The 21,894-nt window shown below is 45.9% G+C and overlaps 1 pseudogene; it reads right to left on the reverse strand.

The window, feature by feature from the left end:
* Window positions 1-6,392: 6,392 nt before the first annotated feature.
* Window positions 6,393-6,511, reverse strand: LOC129627428 (uncharacterized; annotated as a pseudogene).
* Between the last annotated feature and the right edge of the window lie 15,383 nt (window positions 6,512-21,894).

Consider the following 21,894-nt stretch of genomic DNA (forward strand, 5'->3'; position numbering starts at 1 on the left):
TCTGGGAAGTGGCACCTTCACTGTCCAGCTCGATGGCTCTGCAGCAGGTGCAGGGCATCGCAATTGGTCCCCAAAGAGTCTCACGGGAGAGGAGGGATCCGGGTCCACAGAGACTAGGTTACAGGAGAGATCTTCATAGTCGTCTTCTAGGCATCCTTTCAGCCCAAATTTCATTAGAAGCTCACATTTAACACCCAGTACCTTTAAATCACTTCACGCTGTGGACAAAAACCATTTCTTGCTAGAAAAAGTACAGTTTAGGCCAGTCGTTAACATCCACCAACAATTGGTTGAAATTAAGTTTGCTTATTTCAGAGTGATTGTTGGAGAGCTTGGTTACATTCTGGAAGGATAATAATGCACACCGTGTCATGATGATTTTACAATCTCAGGAAAACCCCTTCTCTCATGGTTTAACATTGAAAAACAAGAATAATGACAATAAATGCATCATTTACAAAAGCCCTGTGTTTGTTCATAGGATTTATACAGACAAGCACTACAGTACATTCATTTGAAAGACTGAAACCAGGTATCAGAACATGAATGGATCTGAAAGGATATTCATAGCCTGAATATACAAGAAAAAGGAAGTAATTCTATAAATGAAGTCATAAGTTTACATAAATATCAGAAACATTAAATTCTAAAATATTTTTTCTCTATGGTCTTCATGAATTTTTCACTAATTAAAAACCCTGTAATATCTTCGGATCCATGTAACAAGTATTAACAGAGTAAAGATGACATCGAGTTCAAAATGTAGTCTTTGCTGTATACTGGATGCTGTATAAACATCTGGAGAATTCGTGCAGGTAAACTGGAAACAAACACACAGAAAAGTCAGTCCTGGGTTGGCAGCTGGTGCCCCAGCCCCTGCCCCTCCTGACACCCCCACCCCCTACCCCATTTGGGGCTTCAGCTGCTTTGAGAATTCAGAGAAACATGGAGGACCAAGCAGATCAAGGAGAGAACTCTGTGGCTGACTTGATTCTGACATACAGCTAAAAGCTGCTGGTAAAAAAAAACCCTCAAAAGCCCAATCCAGCTTTCTAGCTGAGATGTGAACAGGACAGAGCAGACAGCCTCCTGCCCTCAGAGTTGCTCGAGCAGGGCTGGGCCCCAGGGCCGGACCCACCAGAGGACCACCCAGAGCAGCACCTGCAAGGGAGGGTGGCCCCTTAGTGGCCACCGAGCCCCAGATGCCGGTGAACCTCCGTGTGAAATGCTGGCCTCTGCACGGAGAGGTCCAGGGCAGGGCAGCCTCGTGAACCCTGACGGTCTGGGCCCTGTTCCCTCCAAGAACGTGCACGCAGGGCGTGGCCGGCAGCACTGCCACTGTGGGAGGGATACCCACGCGTCCCTATGCGAGGGGCCTTGGCCATGCTCTGACCACTCCGGCGGCAGTGGGGCACCAAGGTCACGTTCTCTGCTGTGAGGGTTCTCCCAGGCTAACCTCCGGAGACCCGCTGACCCTCCACTCCCTGGGGCGTGGGCTCCGTGCCCCCGCAGGACCAGGCCGGCCTGTACTCACCCCGAAGCACATCAGGAGCAAGTCCTGACTGTAGCAGAATCCAGCCCCTGCATTCCCGCCACGCTGCCTGGTCCCATGAGCGCGGGAGGAAGGGTGCAAACACAGAGTGCAGTTAGTCGTGCAACGTCACATGGGGCACGAGGACACACAATGCACACCCGCAGCAGTGCCCACTCCTACTGAGGGTCTGGGGAAACTTCTAGAGGGTGGATGAGCTGGAGAGAGCGAGCCTGGAGGCTGCCACGTGGGGGTCCCTGCCCCTCGGGGTGGGGGGAGGGCGGTCAATGGCACATTTGATAACGTAAACGTGGTCATGGGGACAGATACTCCACATCGGCAGCTGCCAGTCTCTCCTTAGACCTAGGGATTCACAGAGGTCCAGATTCACAGATTCCACATAGTCTATTGTTATTCAATTTTACACTTCCCTCATTCCCTCAGCTGCCAGCTTTACGAGAAAGAGGTACGAGATGACAAGCCCATCATCAAATGTGAGCCCTCGAGATCAGACGAGATCAGGCGCGTTCAGGGTGGTATGGCCGTAGACGGAGGCGGCTGCCGCCGGGCGCCCTAAGAGCCCTGCGCTGCGCCTCCCTTTCGCTCTGACCTGCAGGTCGGGCCAGCCGGCCGCACCTCTCCCCGGGGGCGCGCGCTGTACTTGAGCCGAAGGACCCGCGACCAGACTCCGGCCGGCCAATGCCGCCACGCCCCCGAACACCGCCGCCCCGTGGCCAGCAAACGCCTGGCCAGCAGCCCGGAGGGCTTCCAGGACCCCCAGCGGCATGCCGGGCGTGCGTGCGTGCGTGCGTGCGGGGCCTGGGGGGTGGGCTGAGGGGCGCGGAGGTCTCGGTGCCCTCCCACCCCGGGCCTCTCCAGGCCCGGCTGCGCTCGGCGAACCGGGCCTCCCCGGATCCCGTTCGCTGCTCAGGGCCGTGCGGCCCAGAGGTGTCTGGCTTTCGGACCCGCCGCCACCCGCTCCCCCGCGGCCCGCGGGCCTCTGAGCCTCCTGTGGGCCTAGGCGCAGCCCAGCCAGGGCCCTGAGCGCCCATCCTGCCGGACACCTGCCCGGTGCCCAAACCCACCGGGAGCCACGGAGGCGCAGTCCTCCCGAGCGCCTCAGTCCCGCCCCTTCGCCCTACCGAGGCCCCCCCCCCACTTTCCCCCACGCCTCCGGACAAGCACACAACCTTCCTGAGAGAGCAAACGAGCGACAGGCAGTCACACGGACAGACACACAGACAGTCGACAGCCCGCCGTCGCAAGCTCGTCAGCCAGAGCCATAGCACCTGTGAGAGGCTGGGGCCAGAGAAACGGACGGGCCGCCGGGTGTCAGGAGAGACAGAGGCAGAAAGAGATGAAAGTTCAGAGACAGACTCCAAGACTGCGAGAGGGAGATACAGACAGACAGACAGACGCATGTGCGCGCGTGCACACACACACACACACACACACACACACAGGGAAGCAGAGACAGATGGAGACACAGAGCGAGTGACAGAGAGACAGCAAACAGGAGACAGACAGGGGAGAGAGGATGGCATCAGATCTGAGACAGACACACTGGCACAGCCCGTGACGCACCTCAGAGGAAGGCCACGTGGAAGAAGCAGCTTCCCCAAGGGAGGGGGCGTCAGCCTTGGGCCGGGCCCCGGCTGGACACGGTGCCCTGGGGCTGGCGGTCACCCGTGGGGACCCCAAGACTTCCTCGAAGCCGAGGTCTCAAAGGTCCCCTTCGGCCTGGCTACCTAAGGCGAGACCCAGCCCCCACCCCCAGGCCAGAGGGTGAGTGTGTGAGAGTGTGTGTGAGTGTGTCGGTGGGTGAGGGTGGGGTCGGGTCGACTTGGGGCCGGGTGGATACCCAGAGTGGAGGGGGAGGGTGTGGAGGCCGGGGGTTGGGAAGCTTGCGTGTCCTCTTGCTGTCTCTCTCTCCCTCTTTCTCCGTCTCCCTTACCTGTGGTTTCTAGCTCTTGACCTGTCTCGGCGGCAGGGTGTGTGTGTGTGTGTGTGTGTACCTCCAAACCCAAAGCAACTTTCTATGGAGACATAGTGAAGGGTAAATGCACTCTGACTCATCTGATATATGAGTCTAAAACACTGGACATGTCTGGACTCAAACTTCCAGGGCCGCCTTCCTGCCACCTCTGGCAAGCATTGATGGTGCCACTGTAATCCTCTAAAGGACCGAAAGTCCTGTACAAGTCCAGACATCTGCTCTGTACAGTCTCTGCCTACAGTACAGAAAAGTATAGAACAGAATGACACATTCTTTTTTAATTGTACAGATGAATCAGCTGCTATCTGCTGCCTAGTCAACATGGTCAACATGAGGGAGTCAAGCAAGAGTTCCAAATCTCTTGAATGTGGCCCTTGGAAATACTTCTGCTCTTAGTTGCTCAGTTGTGCCCAACTTTTATGCTACCCATGGACTGTGGCCCGTCAGGCTCCTCTGTCCGTGGCATTTCCCAGTCAAGAATACTGGAGTGGGTTGCCATTTCTTTCTCCAGGGGATCTTCCCGACCCAGGGATCAAACCTGAGTCTCCTGCAGGCGGATGCCTTCCCATCTGAGCCACGATACAACTAATTGCCTAGTCAAAACACAAAGAAAAGAGCTAGTGTTCTACTAAGTGGAAAGATGATTTAAGAAACGGAAGCTTTCCTTTGTTGGTATATTTAAATCTTTATTTAGTTATATTTTATTTTTCCGATTAAGGCTACTTGAACAAGGCAATGGAGAAACCCCAGAGTTGAAAAGCAATTGACTTTTTAAAAGAAACATGTGGCAGGTGAAACTTTCTTCATTTTTTAGAGTTGGTTCAATGCAAAATCTTTATTCAACAAATATGACTCTTGTGAACTTTATTTCAAATCTCCATGATGAATCACTAAGGCATCAAGGAAGAAAGGAGTAGAGGTGGAGAAAAAAAGAGCAACCTTTCCCCTTGGCTCCATCTCAACCAGCTGCTTAGTTCCTTCATCTCATGGACTACCATCTGGGATTATCTTGTTTGTCTGATTTTTGTTTGGGGACCGTTTCTAGTCACAAGGCTAGAAACAGTGGAGGGGGGAAGCCCTTCTTTCCATTCCACATCAGACCCAGTGGGCAGTCCAGGCCCTGCCCACTGCATTGAGTCTGTAGCAACAGAATCACCAGTGATGCTGGTTAACAATGCATGTTCCTGGAATCCACTCCATTCGCTACTGACTCTTTGAGGTGGTGGTCTGGAACCTATACCTGGAAACTTTCTTGATGATTTCAAATCACACCAAAGTCTGAGGACTATGGAAGATCTTCACATTTCTGGAAGAGCCGCACACCTCCAGAAGGAACCACAAGACTTGCCTGAAATGGTAAAGGTATAAGTATTGGACTGAAAGTTGGAAGGTCTCCACCTTTGCTATGTAAGTAAAATGATCTTTCTTTGAAATGAAAATGGATAATACTAAAAGTTCACATTGTTCTAGAGCATTAAAGAAAAAAACCCTGAATTATAGAAATCTGATGTACGAGTTCCTGGAAAGCAAGAACCTATATTTATTGATATGTCTTCATGCCTTAGATCATGCCTTGAATATAGTGTGCACATCAACAGAAGAAAGAAAAGAACTGGATGGACAAAGATACAAAGAGATCAAAAGTGCTGAGCCAAGTGAAAAGTTGAGGCTTCACAGAACTTTTCTGTCTTTCACACACTGAATAAATATTGAGCACCTACTATGAGCTAGTAGGCATGTAATATGTTTCTGGAAATAGAATCCTGAGAGAAGACACACAGTTCCTTCTTTCCCTGAGACTAATCTAATGATAAATAACAGGCAGATCCTTTGAGAACTTCTATAGGGGCCTCTTCCCTCACCAAAAACTGGGTGTCAGAGAAGGCTTTTCAGACTAATAATTGAGTTGAGATCCATAGGTTGAACCAACGTAAACCAGGGTTGAGATGCAGGAAGAATTTCAGGCAGGTAAAATAGCATCTTGGAAGGCTACGTGACAAGGAAAAGAAATGAAAAAATGCCCTATGGGATGGAACCAAAAGAGTGCAGAAGGCATTCCAGTGAAAAGAAATCAGAGAAGAAAGTGGGGACCAAGCAATGAAGGGATTTGGTCATATCTTCACTATGATGGGAAAATACAAGAGCAGTTGGAGCAGGGAGGTGATAGAATTGCATCTGCATTTTAAAAAGGTCATCTTGCTCCACATCACTCATGATTGGACAGACTCAACTCCAAACTACAACGAGGTACCACGTCACATTAGTCAGAATGGTCCTCATGGAAAAGTCTGTAGATAACAAATGCTGGAGAGGATGTGGAGAAAAGGGAACTCGCCTCCACCGTTAGTAGGAATGTGAGTTGGTAGAGCCACTATGGAAAAGAGTATGGAGGTTCCTGAAGGATCTAAACCTAAAAGTACCATATGATTCAGCAGTCCCACTCCCAGGCACATATCCACCAAAAGTATAACTGAACAAGATACATGCACCATCTGTGCACATATATCTGTGTGTGCACGCAGATGCGCGCGAGCTCGGGCGTTCGCCTGCAAGGATGGGGGGGGGGGTGGGGGTGGGGGTGGGGCTGGGGGTAGGGCTGGGGCTGGGGCTGGGGCTGGGGCTGGAGCTGGTGCAGCCCCCCGGGGATTGCCTGAGGCACGCCAAGGGAGCCCCAGACGGAGACCCGCGGGACGGTCCTCTGGTTTCCTGGAAGCCAAATGCAGAGGGGCTCGCGGGCCGCGCGGAGGCACCCCAGGTCTGCAGCGGGAGTCGGTGCCCTGGCCACCCACCCCCAGGAGGGGTTGGGGTCCGGGAGCCCAAGAGTTGGGACGTGGGGGCGGGGGCTAAAGGAGAGGGAAGGCAAAGAGCCTACAGCACCCGGTATTCCCAGGCGGTCTCCCATCCAAGTAAGAACCAGGCCCGACCCTACTTAGCTTCCGAGATCAGACGAGACAGGGCGCGTTCAGGGTGCTATGGCCTTAGACGGAGGCCGCTGCCGCCCGGCGCCCTAAGAGCCCTGCGCTGCGCCTCCCTTTCGCTCTGACCTGCCGGTCAGCCATTCCGACTACAAGTAATTTTACTCCTTCCCCTTTCTCTCCCTGCTTTCTGAGAGTCTCTCTCCTTCCATACTCGATGGTGTAATGAATGGATGCCTTAGATCATTTTCCCTCAACATTTTTTTCTCTTTATTTTTACATTGATTTCTATGAATTCATCTTCAAGTTTATGGATTATTTCTGCCAGCATCTCATATGTGCTATTGAACCTATCAATTTTTCATTTCAATTATTTTCGTTTTCAAATCCAGAATTTATGTTAGTTTCCTTTAAAAAAAATAATTTGTAGCTCTTCATTGGGTCTCTCTGTTTGTTGACTTAGTATCATACTGTCATCTAATTCTTCAAACATGGTTCCATTATTTCATTTTGTAGTTATCATTATTTTGATATTTTATCTTTTGACCTTCATACTGAATTTATAAGTGATATACTTATATGAGTTATCAGTGGTATGTTATACAAATGCTTTACTCACCACCATTACCACATTAGAGTTTTCTGATTTTAACTGTATACTTACCTGTCCCAGCAGGTTGATAAAGAGTCCAAGCCTAAAGCCCCTTTAAGGAGGAGGCAAGCTTGCTTGCTTTTTCACATTCTTTGGCCTAAGACAAGTAGGCATTGTAGGGAGCAGTATCTCAGGTTCAAGGACATTCCTCTTTTTGAGCTTTGGATGTATGCTATAGGAAAGGGTCTGGGCAAAACGCTCACATCCTTGAGATGTTTTTTGTCTATTCTCAGAGGCTAGTTGAGACGTATATATGGCCCCACTTAAATTAGTGAGCCCCTTCTGATGTCTGTGTCAGAAGCTTTTTCTGTCACCTTCACTTTAAATAAAATATACACAAAGCTCTGAATGACTGAGACTGTCTTTGGCCCCAGAGTAATATCTTCTTCTTCAGACACCATGAATCCAGTGGCATCGGTCACCGTTGACTGCTAGGTTATCATCTTGGGGGCTTGTCCAAGATCTTCAAGACAAGGTAAGAACACTCGGAGTTGAGATTCTTTTGCTCGTTTACTGTGGTCTCTACTTTACTATGGAGAAGGCAATGGCACCCCACTCCAGTACTCTTGCCTGGAAAATCCCATGGGCGGAGGAGCCTGGTAGGCTGCAGTCCATGGGGTCGCTAAGAGTTGGACACGACTGAGTGACTTCACTTTCCCTTTTCACTTTCCTGCATTGGAGAAGGAAAGGGCAATCCACTACAGTACTCTTGCCTGGAGAATCCCAGGGGCGGGGGAGCCTGGTGGGCTGCCAACTCTGGGGTCTCACAGAGTCGGACACGACTGAAGCAACTTAGCAGCAGCAGCAGCAGCAGCAGCAGCAGCAGCAGCTACTTTACTAAATCAGAAGCATGTGGACTGAACTTCTTTTCCCCAGTCAGCTTTTCCTGGTCCCTCTGACCATTTCATATCTGCTTGGGGAATTAAAGTTATTAACCTCGTGTGCCGGATTGTAGACTTTCAAGGGACTTGCAATCCATGCTGTTATTGTGCTTTTCTAGCAAGGCCCCCATTCCAAGTTTTACAGGACACTGCAGACAGGAGCACTTTAGGGAGCGAGCTGGAGCTCTAGCTCCAGGGACATCTCTCAGACTGGAAATCACCATCCTGACCCCACAGACACACAGGCAAGTTCTTGTCGTGGCTATGCCTCTGGACTATATGGATTGAGGCATTGCTGGTGAGCATGAGATTCCTGAGGACACAGATTGGGACACCCCAGATTTGGGCAGATTGAAAGCGCATTGGGCTTCTTCCCTTAGTAGCGCTAGCTCTTAGCAGAGCAGACGAAGCCCTCCAGTGGCTCTTGTCTCAACTCCTTAGGTATTCTTTTTGTACAGTCTGAGGGACAGGAATCAAAAGGATGATGTTGGCACTCCATGCATATGAAGGATTAGTTTTTCCTCGCAGGCGGGCCCTCCATCGCCTCCTTTGTTATTAAATAGACTCGTGTGGCCACTCTCAGGAGGATGTCTTGGGTTTTCTGTTCATCCCTTTATGACTTGCCACTTATACTGTTATGAGGAATGTGCGCAGGTACACAGAAGTTGGGTGCTTCCCCTAGTGGTCTTGGCTCGGCGAGCATCCGGAAAACTACTCTGTTCCACCCCAGGTGGTGCCGGAATAAAAGGGAAATCAAACCAAGGTTTTAATGGTGAGGACCTGGACATCAATCTGGGATGCCATCAGGTCTAACCCTGGTGCATCTCCACCATGCCTGGGTGGTAGAATGAGGGGGGGTGGGAGTAGGACACCTTCACCTGTAAGAGACAGGTTAGCTCTGGCCAGGGAAGGAAGCTTAGGTGGAAAATCAGTCTCCAACCCCGTCTAGAGCAGGGGCAGACACCTCTGGTAGAAAAAAGCCATGGCACTGGGCACTGCTTTTTTCTCTCTTACAGATGGGGCCTAACAGTCCAGAACCACCACCCCCCCTTGAATAATATCTTGAAAAACTGGGATAATTTTGATCCTCAAGGCCTAAAAATCCCTTATATATGGGGTTTCTTTGCTTTAAGAGACGACCTCACCTGCCCAGAGAGATAATCCCTGCTGGGACATCTTCTCGATCGGTCTACCCCTGTCATCAGAGCCAATTTGAGCACTCTCTGGTTTAAATTTTAGCTATGAAGCTATGACTACATGAAGGAGAAATGACATTTTGAACCCTGAATGGCCATGTGTATTCTTTAGACTCCGGAGAAAACTAGGTACAATGGAATCTTTTTGAAATTGCAAAACTGGTTCCTTTTGCACATGTAATTACTAAAAGTTTGACTTGTGAAAATACTCTTTTGGGGAGCTCTGATCCTGCCTGAGAAACAGAAACATGCCTGGGGAAAAACCTGAGTTAACTCTTATCATGTCCTTGAGATACACAGCCCACTCGATCCGGGACTCCAGCCATGAGCTGGAACTCAAGCCAAGAAAATAAAAGGGACAAAGAGACAATTTAAATTTCAGGTGGAAAACTGTGAGGTTTCTGTCTGTCCAGATTTGTGTGTGTCTCGGTGTATGTCTCCATCCTTGGAAAAAATTGCTAAAGGCTAAGTGGTTCAATGAGCTCTAATTAATTGGCCTAAAGAGAAGTAAGTGCTTACAAATCAAACAATTCTAAATTCAAGGAAATTAAAGTAAATGAATTCGAGGCTTGTGTGAACTGGGAAATAATCATTATTGTATTGATACATGATACTGATGTTTGTTTATTGATCTAATTAACAGAGACATTGTGCAGATACTTTTATAAATGATATAACTTTGGGTGATTTATCCTTACCAATCGACAGAATGATGATGTAAAGTACAAGTCATGGTTTCTGAAGAAAAGTAAGATGTGTGTTTTTAATAAAAAGTAATAAGGAATGGAATTACATTCTATTAAGGAAAAGCAAAGTAAGTCTAAACGTACAGGTGGCTGTCCTCTAAGTGGACAAATGAAGTGACGAATACAGAAAGTGCAAAAAGGTGTGTTGCAAGTGAAAGAAGAGTTTTGTGCATGCTACAAGTTTGTTAAGACATTAAACTGCCTTTGAAGTCTTATTGTGACTATGACTAAGTGAATAACTATTGTTTCACAGTGAATATAAGCTGTTACCAAACTGGAATTTGGTTTTCTCTCACTGATTAAAAGAACAAAGTTTTCTTGGAATGTGGCTTTTGATAACAGACTACAGCACATATGAACAAAGCTCATTCTGCTTCTACAAAAGTTAACGCCTCTTCAGGGAATTTAAAATGGATTAAAAATGGCCATAAACCAAAGAGTTGGGGCTATGAGAGGTCCAACGTGGCCACTTGGCTTTTCCTGGCTCCCTGACAAACCTCATTTTTATTTGATAATGCCTTTCCTGGCTTCAGAATTAATATCTCAGAATAGAAAAAATGGTTAAAAGGTGCTTTCCACAATCTCCAGTGATCAGGGCACCCACTTTGCTGGACAGGTCATACAGACATTCACAAAAGCTTCATGAGTTTCTTCGAGACTACTGCTTTCACTGATGTCCTTGGCCATTGGGCAAGGACAGCAGAACAAAGGGATCAATTGCATGGGATGGAGTAGACTGCTAAATATGACCGCAATTTTCACGACTTTTTGTCTGACATATTGTTGATTTTTACTCTGTGTTTTCAGATATAAAGAAGCACTTCTCCTCGAGTTACTGATCATTTAAAACAATCTAGTGATTTACTCCTACGGGTAAAATTATACCTTTTTTCTCTCTGCCTCATCCCTCCAGAAGCTGGAGACACTTGGGTTCTGAACAGCCTTCTCAGGTAAATAAAAAGACTGTCTCCCGACATATACAGAAATCTCAACGTATACTGGGGAGCTCTAAAAGAAAAATCCACCTAACTGATGTCAGGCCTATGGCATCTATTACGTTTCACTGAATATTAAGTTCCAGTTTTTTAAGTTAAGGTCTGTATTTACTAAGACACACTCCTTAGATAGTTCCTTGTGGTTATGTTACATTGCTAAGAGGTTTAATTAAGTTGTTAAAAAGGACATTCTGAGTTTGTTTCTAAAGCTTATCTCAATAACCAGTCTTTGAATCAAGATCAGATGCTCAGGATCTACAACCAGGATATCAACAGCAAGCTATAGTCATTTAGCAAACTAAGTCAGATGACATGGAGATGTCACTGGGCTACACCTACTAGAAGTTCTTGACTTAACTTCTTACTTATGATTCTACTATTACTGCTATTGTTTTCTATATTGCCTGTTTCAAGAAGTGTTGTTCCTTACATTATCAAGTGTGTGACTGAGCCACTAAGTGAGTCACTGTATGACTTAGCTGGAAAAAGAAGAGAAGTGAAAAGCAAAGGAGATAAGGAAAGATATAAGCATCTGAATGCAGAGTTCCAAAGAACAGCAAGGAGAGATAAGCAAGCCTTCCTCAGCGATCAATGCAAAGAAATAGAGGAAAACAACAGAATGGGAAAGACTAGAGATCTCTTCAAGAAAATTAGAGATACCAAGGGGACATTTCATGCAAAGATGGGCTCGATAAAGGACAGAAATGGTATGGACCTAACAGAAGCAGCAGATATTAAGAAGAGGGGGCAAGAATACACAGAAGAACTGTGCAGAAAAGATCTTCACGACCCAGATAATCACGACGGTGTGATCACTGACCTAGAGCCAGACATGCTGGAATGTGAAGTCAAGTGGGCCTTAGAAAGCATCACTACGAACAAAGCTAGTGGAGGTGATGGAATTCCAGAGGAGCTGTTTCAAATCCTGAAAGATGATGCTGTGAAAGTGCTGCACTCAATATGCCAGCAAATTTGGAAAACTCAGCAGTGGCCACAGGACTGGAAAAGGTCAGTTTTCATTCCAATCCCAAAGAAAGCAATGCCAAAGAATGCTCAGACTACCGCACAATTGCACTCATCTCACATGCTAGTAAAGTAATGCTCAAAATTCTCCAAGCCAGGCTTCAGCGATACACGAACCGTGAACTTCCAGATGTTCAAGCTGGTTTTAGAAAAGGCAGAGGAACCAGAGATCAAATTGCCAACATCTGCTGGATCATGGAAAAAGCAAGAGAGTTCCAGAAAAACATCTATTTCTGCTTTATTGACGATGCCAAAGCCTTTGACTGCATGGATCACAATAAACTGTATAAAATTCTGAAAGAGATGGGAATACCAGAACACCTGACCTGCCTCTTGAGAAATCTGTATGCCGGTCAGGAAGCAACAGTTAGAACTGGACATGGGAAAACAGACTGGGTCCAAATAGGAAAAGGAGTTCGTCAAGGCTGTATATTGTCACCCTGCTTATTTAATTTCTATGCAGAATACATCATGAGAAACGCTGGACTGGAAGAAACACAAGCTGGAATCAAGATTGCCGGGATAATATCAATAACCTCAGATATGCAGATGACACCACCCTTATGGCAGAAAGTGAAGAGGAACTCAAAAGCCTCTTGATGAAAGTGAAAGTGGAGAGTGAAAAACTTGGCTTAAAGCTCGACACGCAGAAAACGAAGATCACGGCATCTGGTCCCATCGCTTCATGGGAACTAGATGGGGAAATAGTGGAAACAGTATCAGACTTTATTTTGGGGGGCTCCAAAATCACTGCAGATGGTGACTGCGGCCATGAAATTAAAAGACGCTTACTCCTTGGAAGAAAAGTTATGAACAACCTAGATAGCATATTCAAAAGCAGAGACATTACTTTGCCAACAAAGGTCCGTCTAGTCAAGGCTATGGTTTTTCCTGTAGTCATGTATGGATGTGAGAGTTGGACCATGAAGAAGGCTGAGCACCGAAGAACTGATGCTTTTGAACTGTGGTGTTGGAGAAGACTCCTGAGAGTCCCTTGGACTGCAAGGAGATGCAACCAGTCCATTCTGAAGGAGATCAGCCCTGGGATTTCTTTGGAAGGAATGATGCTGAAGCTGAAACTCCAGTACTTTGGCCACCTCATGCAAAGAGTTGACTCTTTGGAAAAGACCCTGATGCTGGGAGGGATTGGGGGCAAGAGGAGAAGGGGACGACAGAGGATGAGATGGCTGGATGGCATCACTGACTCGATGGACGTGAGTCTGAGTGAAGTCCAGGAGTTGGTGATGGAGAGGGAGGCCTGGCGTGCTGCGATTCATGGGGTCACGAAGAGTCGGACACGACTGAGCGACTGAACTGAACTGAACTGACATAACATAAGAAATCCCCACATAATAGGAATTAAACTCAATATATGAGTTTTCTCATACAGTGTGATTTAGTAGCGAAAAGCAACCACCACCCCACAACCTGAACTGCTCATGAATCCAGACTGAATGAGGCAGGCAGAATAATGTCTTATTTTAAGCCTCATTCCGAGAGAGAGAGATTTGTATGAATGATGTCTCTGTGAAATGAAGCAATATATTCCGGCCTCTTTATTTCCTAGTACTTGTATTTATTAACAGGAGAGATAAGAATGGCATATATTGTAAGCATCTTTTTTAAAAATTCCTCACCCAAAATATCTGGTATTAAACTCTGTAGTTCATGGCTGAAGGTCATGGATTATGGTTTCTGCTTAATTTACACATGAAGGCAGAGCTGAGGTCTCTATGGAAGGCTGTTAAACACTATAAGCAAACACAGAGATGGGGATATTGAAAAATATCAGTTATTACCAGATATTCGCAACTATCTGGGAAGACGAATGGATGATCTTTATGAAAATGTAACTCCAAACAACTGATCCACTTGAGGAGATAATTCAATTGGGAAATTAAGTAAGATTTGGTTGATTTACATTATTTACAACATATTCATTCAGTTACTTTGATAACTTCTGCCTCCTTAAGATTATTATTTACAATTCTGAAACACCATTCTTTTTTGACATTTAAATATTCAGCAAAATATGCAAAATAATATTTGCAAAGTATCTTGCAAGTACAAAAATAAGACACATACATATTCAGTTCAGTTCAGGCCCTCAGTCGTGTCTGACTCTTTGAGACCCCATGTACTGCAGCACACCAGGCCTCCCCGTCCATCACCAACTCCCGGAGTCCACCCAAACCCATGTCCATTGAGTCCGTGATGCCATCCAGCCATCTCATCCTCTGTTGTCCCCTTCTCCTCCTCCCCTCAACCTTTCCAAGCATCAGGGTCTTTTCAAATGCGTCAGCTCTTCTCATCAGGTGGCCAAAGTGTTGGAGTTTTAGCTTCAACATCAGTCCTTCCAATGAACACCCAGGACTGATCTCCTTTAGGATGGACTGGTTGGATCTCCTTGCAGTCCAAGGGACTCTCAAGAGTCTTCTCCAACACCACAGTTCAAAAGCATCAATCCTTCGGCCCTCAGCTTTCTTTATAGTCCAACTCTCACATCCATACATGACTGCTGGAAAAACTATAGCTTTGACTAGACAGATCTTTGTTGCTCGTAAAGTAATGCTCAAAATTCTCCAAGCCAGGCTTCAGCAATACGTGCGCCATGAACTTCCAGATGTTCAAGCTGGTTTTAGAAAAGGCAGAGGAACCAGAGATCAAATTGCCAACACCTGCTGGATCATCGAAAAAGCAAGAGAGTTCCAGAAAAACGTCTATTTCTGCTTTATTGACTATGCCATAGCCTTTGACTGTGTGAGTCACAATAAACTGTGGAAAATTCTGAAGGAGACACACACATAATATAGCCAAATATTAATATGGCCTATCTTTGTGTGGAGAACAGTTAACAACATTTTTATGACATAGTAATAATATGATTCTTTAAAATCCATCATCTGTCCTATTAATTCTAAAAAATATTACATTATTTGAGAGAGAAACATTAGAAAATATCCTATTACCTAAAATAAATCTATAGTATTAAATATAGTTTAACTCATTATATAGAATACAAATCTATACTATTAATAGTTACATTTTATATCCAAAACTATGCACATTTTCATAAGAAAATGCAGCAATCTTAAAAATGTATTTCAAACAAAATGTATACTTTGCCCTAGAAAATCATGAAAATCCTATAGGTATGGATGTATACACATTAGACTTCCCTGGTAGCTCAACTGGTAAAGAATCCACCTGCAATGCAGGAGACCCCTGGTTGATTCCTGGGTCGGGAAAATCCCCTGGGGAAGAGATAGGCTACCCACTCCAGTATACTTGGGCTTCCCTGATGGCTCAGTTGGTAACGAGTCTGCCTGCAATGTGGGAGACCTGGGTTCAGTCCCTGGCTTGGGAAGATCCCCTGGAGGAGAACATGGCAACCCACTCTGATATTTGTGCCTGGAGAATCCCCATGGACAGAGAAGCCTGGTGGGCTACAGTCCATGTGGCCACAGAGTCAGAAACACCTAAGCACAGCAGCAGAATATATATATATATATATTCCCATCACTGAGTCTGATCTATATTTTGTCAAATATTATTTTAGGATTATTCTACACTTGAATTTAGATAGTAAGTGAAAGTCTTTTACTTTGAGATAAATCATCTGTTTTGAGGAACTAAAGGATTTATATTTTCTTCTTTTTTGTAGCAAAGTCAGTTGTAGTTTATTTATTCCTTGATCATGTATACTTAATGTCAAACCCAGTTCAAATAGCATGAGTTTGTATATATATATATATATATACACACATACACATATATTTCCCCCAATACTTACAATGTTACTTCACAAACAGATCACACAGTGACTTGCTTTTCAGACTGTAAGACTTGCCATGTCGACTATAAGGCTGGACTTTACACTATGTTGTATTTAGATCTATATATTCTTTTCACTGAAGTAAAATAATAGCAGTTCACAAATACACACAAAAAAATCTCTAGGTACTTGATTAAAAGAAATCTAGAGTTGTAGGATACGAGGCTAGGTATATAGTTCTGAAAGGAGTTTGCAGTATGTGATTGTTCTTATTTTCCTATAACTGCCTTTTTGTTTTTGTTTAGTCGCTGAATCATGTCCAGCTGTTTTGCATCCCCATGGGCTGTAGCCCACCAGATTCCTCTCTCCATGGGATTTCCCAGGCAAAAACACTGGAGTGGGTAGCCATTTCCTTCTCCAGAGGATCTTCCTGGCCCAAGGATTGAACATGTGTCTCCTGCATTAGCAGGTGGATTCTTTAACTGTCTTTTACCTTGTAACATATTATTACCTTTTATACCTTGAGGCCAAGTATTTTGAGAGCGAAGTCTCCCCCAGGTTTAGCCTTCAATACAGGCAGGATCACTCTCCCTCCAGATTTTTCAGTGTGTTTTTACTCTGTAAAAAGTTTCCTTTTCTTTTTTTTAAACAAAGGGGATTATTAGTGAAAAGTGAAATCAAGGAAAACGCATTGAGAGGAAAATAAAGAAGGAACCACTGAAGGCAAGCTGTTGTTGGAGGCTTGGCTTTTACACATTCTGCCTGATTTTCCCATTAGCAGGAGAGACTCAGCAACAGAGGGAGTGATGAGAAGACAGTCACTGGCGTCAGAGATGAATGACCTTCAGATCATTAAGCTCCTTTCCCAGAAACTTTTATTGCACCAAACTCTTCTTATGGAATTTTTCATCTCCATGTTTCTAAGTGTGTAGATAAGCGGGTTGAGCATGGGGACAATAATTGTGTAGAAGAGCATAAACACTTTATCCTCTGGTAATGTTGTGGCAGGTCTAATGTAAACAAAGATGACAGGTGTGAAAAAGAGGATCACGGACTGTGATGTAGGAACTACAGGTGGAAAGTGCTTTATGGTGGCTTTCTGCAGAATATGTGCACACATTATACTGAATCAAAATGTAGGAGGCCATCAAAACCACAAAGAGCACCAGTCCCATCAAGCCAGAATTGGCAATGACAAAAAAGCCAATTTTGTGTGTATCAGTGCAGGCTAGTTTCAACAAAAGATATGCATCACAGAAATAGTAGTCTATTTCACTGGGGCCACAGAAAGGTGAAACAATCGCAAGAAGAAAGAGACCAAGAGAATGAAGAAGTCCCCCTGCACACGACGCTATGAGAATTGAGTGACGTTTTTGCCTGTTCATGGTGATGGCGTCGTGGAGAGGTTTGCTGATGACCACATAGCAGTCACAGGCCATCCCTGTGAGGGTGAAGACCTCATTCCCCCCTCCCCAAAGAAGTGGGTGGTGAAAAGCTGTGTCATGCAGTTTTTATAGGAAATGGCCTTTTTCTCCATCAGTAAGTCAGTCATGAGTTTGGGTGTCACAGTGGAGGTGTAGAAGAGATCTGAGAGTGCAAGGCAGTTAAGGAAGAAGTACATGGGCTGGGTGATTAGCTGACTGCATGTAATAGAAATCACAATGATCAAATTCCCCAACCAAATAGCCAGGTAACAGAATAAGAAAAATAAAAAGCAGAGGATCTGGACTTTCTTGTCCATAGAAAGTTCTAAGAGGATAAATTCAGTAACATTATTTCTATCTTCCATGATCTGATGTTCAAGAAAGTTATCTGAAATGACAAAACCAATGAAACGAATCATTGATGAGAAAATGGAAACCTAATATCTACTTTAAATGGCACCAATGTGCCGGTGCTAGACAGCAAAGTCGATCAGGTCCCGAGAACGTGCACGGCGGGGCTGAGAAAAGAAACGAAAGCAAGAGAAATCTCCAACAAAGATGGGGTCGAGAGGTTCAGACACGTCTCCACGAAGGGACGCAGTCTGACACCAACTTTATTCAGCATCTCATATTTATACAGAAGAGCGTGAGAAAGACAAGACAGTTAACATTTTCTTTGTTTGACCTACACATCTTACAAACAGTCACAAGAAATCTTGAGAGCATGGGAATGGCACCCTGTTATTATTTCTTACACCAGATAATATTTCTCTGTGCGTGAGAAGTTTGCACAGAACTCCAGGTGCCTGCAGTAAATAAGCGCCTAATCTCTGGGGTGGGAGGACAGAGAGCTATGTTTGCAAGCAAACCCTCAAGGACTGAGGCAGCTCCCAGAGCTGTGTCCTTCGGACAAAGGACCCCGTTCTGACGGGCAGCTCCCCACACCAATGCCTTTTAAAGACAAGTTATTTTGAGACCCACTGAAATCATTTTCATTTAATACGAGTCTTTTGAATATCTAGTACTAATATTCCTCGAAGAGCTAAGAATACAGTGATAAATTAGACAAAGTTCCAGTTTTTATATAATTTAAATTATTTTGTGAGGAAGCCAGGAATTATATTTATCAAGAATTTTTAAAAAAGAGATAATCTTAATAGTGTTAAGTAGGGCGACATATAATGTGCCGATTTAGGATGTAAAATAGAGGTAACTATAGAATTTGCTTGATTAAGTGGTTTCTAATGAAGTCACAAAATTGGTGTAGGGTGAGTGGGTGGGTTTTGCAGTGCTGGCACAGAGTCAATGTTAAATAAATATCAATTAAATAAAAATCTGGAAAGTGAACAATGTGCTATAATTTTGAAGGAATAATACAATACATAATCATCCTTTAGTCAGGTAATTCATGATAAAACTGAAGAACAAATCATTTTTATGAGTGGACTCATGATCCTTTTTGACTTTTAAGGTAGTTAAGTTGCTCAGTAGTATCTGACTCTTCGCGACCCAGTGGACTGTAGCCCACCAGGCTCCTCCATCCATGGGATTCTCCAGGCAAGAATACTGGAGTGGGTTGCCATTTCCTTCTCCAGGGGATCTTTCTGACTCAGGGATCAAACCCAGGTCTTCTGCATTGCAGGCAGATGCTTTAACCTCTGAGCCACCAGGGAAGCCCTTTTGACTTTTAAGAGGAAATAATTCCTTCATGCGAAATACTCCATGAAACTTTCATATTTCTTAAACAATATTTGTACCATCTCTAGGTTAATATATTGACAACTATGCTTTTCCTGTTTGTCTATATTTCTCTTGCAAGATTATTTCCTCTTTCAAAATCAATTAACATTCAGAAGTTATTTGAGTTACATCTTATCAGACTGTAATTATACTTGCCTAGTTTGGAAATCATATACTGAGGAATGGGCTCCTCTAATTCCAAAATAGTTCCCCCCAAACACAATACAATAAACAAGATGTAGCACTCCTTCCCTTAATTTCTTAGAGAATTCACCCACACAATCTGCATGTGGAGTGGAGTTCCCTTTGGTCCACATCTTCTCTAGCATTCGTTATTGACAGACTTTGCAATGAGGACTATTCGAACTCGTGGAAGTGGTCCCTCCTTGTAACTTGGAGTTGAGTCGCTCCAAACATTAGTGTTATGGAGCAAGATGACATTTAGGAAATGCAGAGAAATTCTATCATCTCCCTGCCCCAACTGCTCTTGTATTTTCCCATCATATTGAATATATGATCACATCCCTTCATGCTTGTTCCCCACGTTAGTCTCTGATGTCTTTTAACTGGAATGCCCTCTGTACTCTTTGGCTTCCATCTCATAGGGCATTTTTCATTTCTTGAATGTTTTAAGTTTCCCTGGTCACATAGCCTTCCAAGATGCTATTTTCCCTGCCTGAAATTCTTCCTGCATCTTAACCCTGGTTTATGTAGGTTCAACCTATGGACCTCAACTCAATTGTTACTCTGAAAAGCCTTCCCTGACACCCAGGTTTTGGTGAGACAAGAGGACCCTCGATAAGTTCTCAAAGGATCTGCCTGTGATGTATCATTAGATTCGTCTCAGTGAAAGCAGGAACTCTGTGTCTGCTTCTCTCCGCCTTCTAGTTCCAGAAACTTATTACATGCCTCCCAGCTCATCGTAGGTGCTCAGGATTTACTTAGTGTGTGAAAGACAGAAAAGTTCTTGGAAGTCTCAAGGTGTCACTTGGCTCGGCACTTTTGATCTCTTCGTATATTTGGCGATTCAAGTCTTTATTTCCTGGGTTGACGTGTACACTATAATCAAGGCACAATCTAAGGCAATAAGACATATCCATAAATAGAGGTTCTTGCTTTCAAGGAACTCGTACAGCAGATTTCTACAATTTAGAGCTTCTCAAAAGCTCTACAAGAACGTGAACGTTGAGTATGATCCATTTTCACTTCAAAGAAAGATATTTTGATTTCCATAGAAAAGGTGGAGACCTTCCAACCTTTAGTCCAATACTTATACCTTGACCATTTCAAGCAAGTCTTGTGGTTCCTTCTGGAGGTGTGTGGCTCTTGCAGAAATGTGAAGATCTTCCCTCGTCCTCAGACTTTGGTGTCATTTGCAATCATCAAGAAAGCTTCCAGATATAGGTTCCAGACCACCACCACACACAGTCAGTAGCCAAAGGAGTGGATTCCAGGAATATGCGTTGTTAACCAGCATCACCGTTGATATTTCTGCTGCACACTCAATGCAGTAGCAAGGGCCTGGATTGTCCACTGGGTCTCACGTGGAATGGAAAGAAGGGCTTCCCCCCCCTCTCAAACATCCACCCCACTCTTGACAGCCTTGTGACTAGAAACGGGCCCCGAAACAAGAATCAGACAAACCAGATAAGCCCAGATGGTAGTTCATGAGATGAAGGAACTAAGCAGCTGGTTGGGATGGCGCCAAGGGGAAAGGTTGCTCTTTTTGTCTCCCGCTCTACTCCTTTCTTCCTGGACGCCTTAGGGGTTCATCATGGAGATTTGAAATAAAGTTCACCAAAGTCATATGTGTTGAATCAAGATTTTGCATTTCACCATGTCACAAAAACGAAGAGTGCTTAACCTGCACAGGTTTCTTTCAAAAAAGTCAATTGCTTTTCAGTTCTGGGGTTTCTCTCTTGCCTTGTTCAAGTAGCCTTAAGAGTAAAAATCAACGAAAACTAAAGAAAGATTCCAAGATACCAACAAAGGACACCTTCTGTTTCTTCAATCACCTTTCCACTTAGTAGCACACGAGCTCTTTTCTTTGTATTTTGCCTAGGGAATTCGCAATGTGCTGGTTCAGATGGCAAGGCATCCGCCCGCAGGAGACTCGGGTTTGATCCCTGGGTCGGGAAGATCCCCTGGAGAAGGTAATGGCAACCCACTCCAGTATTCTCGCCTGGGAAATGCCACGGACAGAGGAGCCTGATGGGCCGCACTCCATGGGTCCTATAAGAGTTGGGCTCAACCCAGCAACTACGAACAGAAGTATTTCCAAAGACCACACTCGTGTGTGTGTGTGTGTGTGTGTGTGTGTGTGTCTGTCTGTCTGTCTGTGTGCCTGCCTGTGGTTCGTCTGCTCTCTCAGGAAGGTCGGGTGCTTGGCGGGCGGCGTGGGGACAAGGGGGGCGCCTCGGTAGGGCAAAGGGGCGGGGCTGAGGCGCTCCGGTCGACCGCGCCTCCGTGGCTCCCGGTGGGTTTGGGCAGCGGGCAGGTGCCGGGCAAGTTGGGCGCTCAAGATTCGCTGCGCCTAGGCCCGCAGGAGGTTCAGAGGCCCCCGGGCCGCGGGGATCGGGAGGCGGCGGGCCCCGAAGACCGACACCTCCGGGGTCGCGCGGCCATGAGCAGCGAACGGGATGGGGGGGGGGGTGGGGGGAGGCCCCGCTCAGCCAGCGCGGCCGGGTCTGGAGTGGCCGGGGGTGGGAGGGCGCCGAGACCTCCGCACCCCTCAGCCCACCCCCCAGGCCCCGCGCGCACGCACGCACGCCCTCCCGGTCACTGGGGGGTCCTGGAAGCCCATCGGGCCCCCGGGCCCGGCCAGGCGGTTGCTGGTCTGGTGTTGGCGGTGTTCGGGGGCCGGGCCGGCGTCAGCAGGCTGGAGTGAGGTCGCGGGTCGTGCGGCTCAAGTACAGCACGGCCCCCCGAGGAGAGGGGCGGCCCGTTGGCCCGACCTGCAGGTCAGAGCGAAAGGGAGGCGAAGCGCAAGGCTCTTAGGGCGCCCCGCGGCGGCCGCGTCC

Source organism: Bubalus kerabau, chromosome 14 (genome assembly GCF_029407905.1).
Source record: "Bubalus kerabau isolate K-KA32 ecotype Philippines breed swamp buffalo chromosome 14, PCC_UOA_SB_1v2, whole genome shotgun sequence".
NCBI lineage: Eukaryota > Metazoa > Chordata > Mammalia > Artiodactyla > Bovidae > Bubalus > Bubalus kerabau.